This window comes from Clupea harengus, chromosome 17 (genome assembly GCF_900700415.2).
Source record: "Clupea harengus chromosome 17, Ch_v2.0.2, whole genome shotgun sequence".
In the NCBI taxonomy this organism is placed as follows: Eukaryota; Metazoa; Chordata; class Actinopteri; order Clupeiformes; family Clupeidae; genus Clupea; species Clupea harengus.
Genome location: NC_045168.1, coordinates 20249446 through 20260509, shown reverse-complemented (window position 1 = coordinate 20260509; position 11064 = coordinate 20249446). Strand labels below are relative to the sequence as shown.

At 41.4% G+C, this 11064-nt stretch overlaps 1 long non-coding RNA gene across 1 annotated transcript; it reads right to left on the bottom strand.

Moving 5' to 3' along the window:
• Nucleotides 1-5574: 5574 nt before the first annotated feature.
• On the bottom strand, nt 5575-7816 carry LOC116224463. Its single transcript, XR_004165601.2, has 4 exons — nt 7309-7816; nt 6813-6852; nt 6300-6404; nt 5575-6202 (listed from the first exon to the last, which is right to left on the bottom strand). It is a non-coding gene; the product is annotated as an uncharacterized LOC116224463 (long non-coding RNA).
• Between the last annotated feature and the right edge of the window lie 3248 nt (nt 7817-11064).

Genomic DNA, 11064 nt, shown 5'->3' with positions numbered 1-11064 from the left:
TTAAAAAGTTCAAATTGCTCTTATTCCCGAGAGATGGAGAGTCCAGTTATATCTGGTTCTCCAGGGAGCAGGAGATAAGTATGATTGGCAGAGTCATCTACCCAGCACACGTCTATTATGTCACGTCAACTTCCCAGAAGATAATGTGGCCAGAAGAGACTCTTAGTAGAGCTAATCCTCTCTTTGACAGACAGCCTGAAGCACAGCAATTTTAAGAGAGAGAGAAAAATACATGTCAGGATATGTGTTTTGTATCACATAGAAGTTTCAATGGATGTTTATATCTTTGAAGGTGGTCTGACAATGTTATTTCCTTTTTTTCTTTTTTTCTTTACTTTTGGACATTTTTAAAGAGTGGCCAAAATAAGGGTTTCAGTCTGGCACCATAGCTACTGTGTTTGATTAATGTAGTTTGACATATACACTTGTTCTCACATGCCTGTATAGCACACAGATATGCTGTGTATATGCCTGAAACTAGTAAATCTTTGAATGTTGGACTGCTATCTGGATGAATGGATTGATGCATAGACATAGAGTAGGCTGGGTATGTGTGTATTTGTGTGGGAATAGCGTTCAATAACCATGAATAGACCCTCAGCAGTCCCCTGCATCAGATACCCCAGAGAGTGATTGATATAACCTCATCATAGCATTCTACAATTACAAGTATCTTATAGTGTGAGAATAGACCTGCACTATATGCTCTGAGGAATGGGTGGGAAAAATACCTTGCCTGAAAGTCAATGGATCAATCTCTGACTATATCTGCCCCCAAAAGATACCAGGGACCTCAGGTCTGGCCGGAACATCCAGAGACATTGATTGAGTGAAAAGAGGGAAAAGGCAGAGAGAGAGAGAGAGAGAGAGAGAGAGAGAGAGAGAGAGAGAGAGAGAGAGAGAGAGAGAGAGAGCAAAACAGGAAAGGACACAGTGGGGGAAAGTAATTGAGGGAACTGTGCGAAAAATTGTCAGAGGTTGGGGGGGGAAGAAAACTATGAGTGAGAGAGGACAGAGTGAACAAAACTGAGACTGAGAGAGAAAAATCACAGTGTGAGTGAGAGAAAGACACAGAGAGAGAGGGAGAGAGAGATAGAGAGAGAAGAGGGGCATCTGCAATTGTCTTTTGAATGGGGCTTGTGGGGCTGAAGTTCGTCAGTGTTTGGGATGGGCAGGGATTAATTAGGCATCGCCTCAGCAGCCGCCTGGTGGACCAGCAGAGGCAGGCTCGGGCTACCCGCAGGGATAGCTGCCTGCTTGTTTAGCCTGTTTAAAAATGCACCCTTCCCTGGGAATGCCTCCAGATATACCCCTCATATTTATTTATTATTTCAACATATTGTTTTGTTTTTCAGGGCCCTCTTCTGTTTGTTTGCATTACTTATACAGCAGGTTTGAGAGTTGGAATAGTGCTGAGGACGGCAGAGCCCAACGGCAGAAGTTGGCTGGTGATAAGTTTTAAAGGCAGACAAACACTCATTGTTGTTCTCAGTCTGATTTTCCATACCATTTGGCTAATGGTTGGTGCTTCATCACAGAGGACCTTTGGTGTTTCTACGCGTTAAGAGCAGCTATTGATGCTTTGGAAGACAGGTACGAAGAGGTCAAATTTAATGTTTAATTATGTAGCAGTTCAAGGGGAATTATCGAGAAAACAGCATTTCGCACTTCTTCACTATCTCATCGTTAGCTTTTCCAAATGGCACTCACCTTGTTAATCTTTCCACTCCTTAAATAGAGCTATAGAAAACCTGACAACTCTCATTTAAAGCCAAGGGCAAGAAGGTTAGTAAGTAATTTTCCCTTAGAAAATAGAACCTGCTGATGCTCAGTCGGAGCAATCACTCAGCGCAGCAGTCACTCACTACACATAAAAGTGCTTACATTTACTTCTGCATATGTGTGATGTATACTTTTTAATGAGTAGATTTTGAGGCATTGCTTTTACTGTTATTTTACAAATAAGAGTTAACCTTGAACTTTATTAAAGTACAACCTCCCTTCTTTATTTCACAGTTCCAGATTGAAATTGAGAATTATGTACAAATGTCTTATATCTCTTTAAGGTCTAGACTGATCTTGACTAAACCTTTCTTAGCCTTCTTGGATGCTTGGATAGAAATCCAGCCAATCATGCATGACATCATTTTGCTTTTGATTAACTTTTAATGCACGACTGATCAGAAATGTCATCTGGACCAGTTATCATAAAGTGTTATAAATATGACTGATCCTCCTCTGAATCAGACCTAAGTGCCTAATGACCTGATCCTCTTTTCCTGGCATTAGGTAGTTAAGAGCTCACTTTGAAACTCATCCAAAATGTCCACATCTGCTCAGTTTCACACCATCAATAATGACTGTGTGTGTGAGTGTGTGTGTGTGTGTGTGTGTGTGTGTGTGTGTGTGTGTGTGTGTGTGTGTGTGTGTGCGTTTGATAATTTTTTCCATAGGGGTGAGGGGTTCCTTTTCCCCGTCAGTGATCTGCTGGTTCTTCTAAGGGACCGGTAAGCGCCAGTGATGAGGTGCTGCTGTGAAGCTTAACCCCCTTCCTGTAGCATTCATCATAGCGCTCTGGCACATCATCCATTCTCCCCTGCTGGTGCCGTGTACTGAGACAGCGTGTCAATCTGCATTTCTTCTCAAACCCATCATCGCTCGTCTCCCGACACACACACACACACACACACACACACACACACACACACACACACACACACACACACACACACACACACACACACACACACACACACACACACACACACACATACCGTCTCACTGGCAGAGATCCCCTCTCAGTGCTGGTGCCAGAGCCAGTTTTGCCACCTCACCCTGGCGTGCGCCTGATCTCCAGAAGCTTGCAGTAACCACACGACCTGCCAGTCTACTGCCAACCCCCTTGAATCCGACCCCCCCTCTGGGGAACCCACTTGCTGAGTATACCACCTGCCTTCTTGACCACTCTTCAAACCCATCACATATGAGCTGATGCATTAGTCCCTGCTGACAGGCCTATGGCCCTGCAGCACACTGTGTCTCTCTCTGCAGGCTTGAACACTCTCCAAGTCCATCATAGACCGCCTGCTTGCTGCCATCTCGCAGGACCCATCACACAGGTCATCTGCCTATCACACACACACACACACCCCCCCCACACACACACACACACACACACACACACACACACACACACACTCCTCCAGCTCATCCAGCCAGGCAGCTGAGGGAGAGGCACTGGGCGGGAATCCAAGAGTTCCAGACATTACCTCAACAAGCACTCTGAGTGAGCGAAGCCAGAAAATGTTTTTTCTCACTACATGCAGCTCACACCGTGTCACCCCGAACACACCCACAATTCACTGCGGCTACTGAGCGGTGAACTCTTCAAGCACTCTTGAAAAACTCCCTAAGCCCATCACTGGTCTCTTGCTGCTGGCTGACACACACTCTCCCCAGACCCCACAGACAGCTTGCGCCCTGCCCTCAGGAACGCCCCCTCAGCCTCAGCCATCTTTGGTTGCCTTCCATCTTTGAGTTCCCTACTGGCACAGCCCACACAGCTTGCATGCTGCTTCCTTGAACCCTCCTATGGCTGGCAACGCGCTGGTCCTCATTAGCAAAGACCTCTGACATAACCCTAGATATGCACATGCTAACACATACATATCTGACCTATACCCCATTAGGCTATCAGGCCTAGCCTGGCTTTGTCCTCTTCATCACCACAATGACCCCACCGCGCTAATGCACACTGCACCGGTGTTTGCCCTCTGAATATATAATGTATGTAATGGAAATAGAGAACTTCATCACACTTCAACAGGCTGTGATCTCAGAAACTCCCCCACAACTTAGCACACGGCCCGGACTCTGGCCTCTTGAACACCGCTTGACTCAGCTCACAGCTTGCTGCCAGGTGATCTTGAACACTCCCACGACCCAGCGCTCTCAGTCTGTTCCCCCCATCGCCCCAGTAGCACATGTAAAGGTTGCCTGTAAAAAAGCTAGATAGAGTCATTGAAATGACTGTAATGAGTGGGTGATGTGAACACTCCTCTGATCCACCCTCCCCTCTTGAACAATCCCCAAACCCCTTCACACACACATGTACATAAACACACACACGCGCGCACATACGCACACACGCAAACACACACACGCACACACGCACACACACGCTCACACGCACGAATGCAGACACACACACACACGCCAGAGGTGTAAAGTAACGAATTACATTTACTCACGTTACTGTAATTGAGTAGTTTTTTTCTGTACTTTGTAATTTTTAAGTAGTTTTTGAAATCGGTAATTTTACTTTTACTTGAGTAGATTTTGACTAAAATATTGTACTTCGCTACATTGGAAATTACATCCGTTACTGAGTAAAAAAAAAAACATAGTTCAAGGCGGGAATCGCGCACGACAATTCTCACTGCAGTGGTGGATGCTGCATAGAGTGGATGATGGAGTCGATGCAAGGCGCCAGTGCTGAGTCACGAGAGCTAGATATGGTGGAAGATGATAGTGCGGACTACCAACAAGCTGCGGACCACCAACAAGCTGAAGCACCGAACTTTCCGCCAGTTGAAATTAAAGAAGATGAAGAAAACCCGTGGCCACATCTTAGCAAGCAGTTTGCCTTCCAATGTAAAAGAGGCAACAGCTATATGCTGTGTAAACTGTGCCTAATCCGCCACTTTCTGCTTATAAAAATTCATCTTCAAATCTGCGCAAGCATGTGTTGGTAAGTACAGTATTTGTCCCTTTCCATTAGTAGTTCAGACAGTGTTTTTGTCGTTTAGTTAGCTTTGCTCTATTAAGCAAAATATGCGTTTCATGGCACTAGTAGGTACACTGCAAAAAATGCCACTCTAGATTTAAGACAAATTATTACATATTTAAGCATAATTTTGCTTAAAACAAGCAAATTTGGCTGCCAGTGCGTTAAGCAAATTTGACTTGTTAAGATTTCTTAAAATAAGACAGCCTTCACAATTACTCCAAAAGCACAGAATGTCCTGAAATAAGACTAATTCCACTCATTTCAAACCATGTAGTTACTTAAAATAAGCCTGATGTCACTCAAATCTAGTGAACTTCTGAGGCATTAGTACTTGAAATAAGACAATTCAAGCACAGAATGTCCTGAAATAAGACTAATTCCACTCATTTCAAACCATGTAGTTACCTCAAAATAAGCCTGATGTCACTCAAATCTAGTGAACTTCTGAGGCATTAGTACTTGAAATAAGACAATTCAAGCACAGAATGTCCTGAAATAAGACTAATTCCACTCATTTCAAACCATGTAGTTACCTCAAAATAAGCCTGATGTCACTCAAATCTAGTGAACTTCTGAGGCATTAGTACTTGAAATAAGAGACAATTCAGGCTTTTACATAGGACCACAATAATAAAAGTGAAATTTAGACTGACAACACTGATTTCAAGTTATCTAGTAACTTCCAAAGAAGTCTGTCATCACCCAAACCTGGAGTACTTCTTAAGCATGAAGTTACTTAAAATCAGACCACAAGCTCTTAAAATCAGGAAACGTGACACAACACATTATTTATCACTGTTTTATTAGCCTGTTAATGAAGAAAACCAATAACAGCCATTTGAGAGTAGTGAACAATAATAAGCATCAGAATGCTTAAATGTACTTAATTACATATTACACATAATGATTTAAGTAAACTGTCAGACATAAGGTACATTGACATCTACATAAACGATGACAATTCAGCAAGACATCAAACAGTCAGAATTCATCAAACAACACAACAAATCATTGACAAATGTAGCTGGAAATACATTGGACGTTGTGTTACTGTGTGCTGTCCTGACCTCCAGACATATAGAGAAAGAGTTGGGGGGGGGGGGGGGGGGGGGGGGGGGGGGGGAGTGACATACAGAAGAGTGACATACAGTAGGAGGTTGACAAAGAGAGAGGGAGAGACAGACTAGGTTTGGATGAATGCTTGACAGTCAGCAAGCACCTTTTTATATGTTGTCGTCTTGTCACTCTCGTGAATAAAATCTGTTTGTATTATGGACAATAGCCTAGCAATACACTTGGAATATGTTAACTGGAACACATAGTAGCATCCCATCAGTATCATGAGGGATTCCAGAAGCATGTCCCTTGGCAAGGTCATCAGTTACGCAAGAAGACATTGGCGTCCTCAGATGGCTGAAAGCAACAAATTGGGGGAGGGGGGCAGAATGAAGTTAAACCACACACATGAAGTTCACAAATGAAAGCATTATGTACTGACACTAAAACCCACCTCAAGAACATGGTACAGTGCCTCACTTGCCGACTTTTCTTGGAGGGGCGGTTGGGTAAGGGAACATTTTTGGGAGCGCCTCCAACAAGGCAATGGCCTGTGCAGCTGCAAACAAAGTGGTATAAGTTAATGTGCAATATTTATGATGACCCTGAAACTATGGATACATAAGAGCACTGAGTAAGCTGCAAGTCAATGTAATGGGTCACTTGTACAAATGACAAATGTAGTGGTGTTAGAACCCTCCAGTGACAACCACCAGTTTGCTGAGATTCAAGGAAAAGTGTAGTAGCATATCGGCTATGCCGCGATAATGACCACCTCACTGTACATTATCCCTTACACAGCTTTAAGTTTTTATTACTATTTTTGTTATTACATTTCTTACTGCCACTCCATGCCAGCCAGCTAACTAACTATATTCACTTCTAGGGAAACCATGCATAGCCAGTCTAGCCACAATCTTTGGCTTTATCTAACCATCTTCTATCATATGTACTATCATAGACTTACCTTCCAGAAGCGACTGTGTTGTCTTGTCCAATTGCTCCATCTGTAATTTAAAGAAAATGGTTGTTACTCTTTCAGAAAGAAAAAAATCTTCAACTTCAAGTCGAAGCTTCACTCAGGGTGGGGGATCCTTAACCTATAGAGTAGCTAGTTAGCTAAGAGCTAACTGCAGCTACTAGCTATTAGATCACCGACATTCACACTAAATGAATCCTCTGAACTTGCTTACTTTTTACAGACAAGACTACTAGGGACACTTTCTGACATAGTATTACCTGGCACTAGTTTAAAACATATGAGAGACGTTAGCTCAGTCGACATGGCTTCAATTGAATTATTGTGCTAGGTTAGCTGTCTTAGCTGACGTCAAGTGTGCTAGCTTTGTTTGCTAACAAGTTAATAACTTCAACCAGAAGTCTTGGTCTTTTACAAACATTTTTGTTTTCAATATTGCTGACGAATTACCAAAGTAGGCAGATGTTAAATTATGTTAACTTACCTTTAGCTTTTGAAGTCGAAAGGCACAGCTCTTGTACTTGCTTCAGTTCACATCACTGGCATGCAGCTCAAGCGACATTTGAGTTGGGTGCGTTCGAGTGAATTCGATCCTGCCACCGAGTTTGAGGAAAACTTGTGGTTTATGACAACATTTCTGACTGAGCATCTTGTGATCAGTGGTAATCCACAAGTATCGCAAGTATATTTGACTGTGTTTTTTAAGTGATTTAGGTCACGTTTACTACTTAATGCAATTAAGTGGTTGTTAAAACTCATTTCTAGTTAAAAATAACTTGAATTATGACCTTTAATGCAATAAGAAAATAACAAGTGAATTTCTGCTTGAAATGAGACGTTTTCAACTTGACACTATTGCTTAAAATAAGACTACCACACTTGAAATGGATTCTTTTAAGATAAAGTGCTCATATCTAGTGTTAAAGAACTCAAATTAAGTTCAAATGTGCTTATCAAGGCAGCGCAAGTAATATTTGCTTGAAATAGGTAAAAATAACCTTATCAAGACAACACTAGGTAAGTCCAATTTTGCTTAAAACAAGACCAACTAGATTTTTTCATCTTAATATAAGAATAATAACCCTAGGTTAGAAAAGCAGTTTTTGCAGTGTAGTAGCCTAATTTTGGCTAGCACTTGCAACCGCCCTGAGTATGTTAACGTCGACAGCCGTCATCCAATAGACTAATAATAATTGTATTCCTGTCTTCCATTCGTTTCAGGTCATAGCATTATTATTTATTTATTTAGTCTCTCTTATTGTGTTAAAAACTGCAGATCAGTCATCAGCAATTAAATACACCACATAAATGTGATATTAGGCTAATCATTTGGCTGCTTCCCATGCCTTGAAACAGAACAATGTGAATGCGCACACCATCGTTGTCAGACAGTTGGACAAGTCAATGTGTATGTCGTTATCTGGAATTTATCACGATGTTTAGTCAGATATTGATAACGATACGCGGTGGCTTTGCAACGTGCACGTCTTTCATGTTCATGCTCAGTGGTCTCGGTTAACAAGAATTGAGGATTATGAATTGTGATGCATGTAGAAATAGAAAATAATGCTATAATTCTGTATACTGTAGCAAGGTCTGTCATCTCAAGTAGCTATTTATAGCTATTTCTGTGCTATGATGCACTCTTGATGGCAGCTCAATACTTAATTGTCAGAAATGTTGTTTGTCATTCTACAGGTCTAGTCTATGTCAGACAACACCTTGACTGGATGTTGGAGGCTGGAGCAAGTTGGACAACATTCATCAGATGAAGATGATTTATTTTCCTCGATGAAGTCCAGAAGGTCAGAAGGTACAGGGGAGTTAGAAGGGTACCTAGCCTGTGTCTCAGTCAATATGGATCTGCTGAACGCCTTTCAGAATATCAAAAAACTGTCCCTGAAACTCAATACTGGCCTACCTGCCTCGGCCGCCTGCGAGCCATTTCTAGACTAATGCTCTAAAGGTGGACACAAGTAAAGTAACCAAAGTTTACAATGGGGCAGCGGCAGCGGTATTTTAACTTTTTATTTTAGCTGTCATGTGGTTCATGTCTTGACATGTCCTCCCAAAAGTTCTTAAAGGACCCATCGTATGCCCATTTTACCACAGGTTGATATGGTTCTTTGGGGTCTTAATGAAATGTCTGTCACATAGTTTGGTCAAAATACCACAAGGATCATTATAAACTGTACCCTTTTACCCTTCTCTCAAACAAGCTGTTTTGAGCTCCTATGCTAATGAGCCAGCTAACCCCTCCCCCCTCCCCCTCCCCCTCCTCCGCGGTTTTGGGCTACTCTTTGAAACGTTTGAAACGAAAAATATGGCAACTGGAAACGAGATAGAGACGTAGATTGTTCAGACCCTGAACAAGAAGAGGCTCCCAAACAAGTTCAAGAATTTAGGGTACAACAGACCGTTTCTGAATGGTAAGTACATTTTGTCAATTCTACATTTGTTTTTTTATTTTTTACTTTGGCTAAGGAAATATGGTCTGTTGTCGGTGTCGAGAGCATCGCAATGCTAGTAAATAGTGTGTGCATGTACGAGTATGTAACAAATACAGTGTGTTTATGGAAGTTACTGTTTGTGAAAAGTGTTTATATAAATGCAGGTAATGGGAACGCCATTATGCCTGCTACACGAGCAACAGCCAAACAAATACACCCTTCTCTTCAGTGTTCTGTCAGAATACAATTTTTCAATAATTCAACCAGATGGCTTGGAGGATAGCTAGCTATCTACCATGTGGGAGCTTGCTTTTGATGGCTGGACTGTTTGAATTTGTATGTATCCTGTTTAATAATTATTTTCAAGTGGTGCATAGCAAAATACACGAGTTAAGCTCCAGCTGTAAAGTAAAATATTATCTGAAAACGGTAATGGACCAAGCAGGTGTAGAACATAACGTATTTACCTCATTCAAACCTTGTTTTCTCATTACATTGTTGTATTTGTCGACTTATGTCTGTAACTGTAACACAACATTCAAATACACTTTACCTGCAATGTTGTCACTTTTTAAAACTCTTTATCTATACAGGTGTATTTGTGCCAAGTGTGAGCAAATGCCTACAGAGCCTGAGAATGTATGCTGCAGGAAGATACCACAAGTAGAATTCTTTGCGAATGGCATTGCAATTATGCAGTCATCTTCTGTTTTATACTCCATGATACTTACACTTTCAATATTCAAGGTAACAAGAAGACTACTGCAGCTTCCAAACCAACCAACATGCATGCATGGTTAATCATTCGAGCCTTGTACCTGTTGACATGTTACATACCAAAACTGTGTCTATAGACTTTTTAAGCATAGTTATTAAATGTACTGGCTAGTACATGGGTAATAATAAAAAATAAAAAAAATTATAATAAAAACATTGGTTGTGCCATCAGTAGCCATACTGTTTACAAAGAAAGACTCAACAGATGTGTGTCACCATTTATTCTCTCAATACAATGTAAACTTTGCTCAGACGATACAGGTCTTTGGCGTACAGAAGCTTTGTTAGCTGGTTTTGGGGCTTTCTGGGGCAAAAAATCCGAGTGGTCCTGCCCTTCTGCTGGTGCTCCAGATATGCATCTTTGGAGGATCTGTCTGACAGGCCTCATGATGTAGCCTAGGACAATGTCCAGATGTTCTTCCTAAAGAACAAAAGCAATGTTATGCATGTTTTTTTTCCTGAATGTAGTAAAAGGAAAATACTCCATACTGTAAATAAAAGCTAAACAAATTAAAATGTCATTATCTTTGCACTGCCATGCATACAACATGAACTAAAAGCAAATACATCACTAGCATTTGAAGAAATGTTGTATTCCATTACACCTAATATCAGTTTCACAACACAGAAGAGTAGGTACAATAACATTGGCATACTACCAACCCGGCATTTTTCTCATAAATCATTATGAAATAATCATACAGTGAAGAGTATTTTTAACTTGTGCTGTACTATACACAAAACCCTCAAATGCCCCACAGTGACAAACTGTTTTGGTAACTGCAGGTGAGTCTAAGCTGTATCAAGTCGTTTATGAATGACGCCCGTCATTGTAAAAATCCTTAGGGATTGCTATACACAAGCTGGCTCCGAGGTCTCACACACTAGCTGCATAAAAACACACCACAAAAAAAGTGTATCTTAGCAAAATTACATTCAAACTAACTGCTGTTCATGTAAGCATGGAACAGCCGTGTTCACGCCTGACTTCTTTTTAATTAGAAAAAAGCACT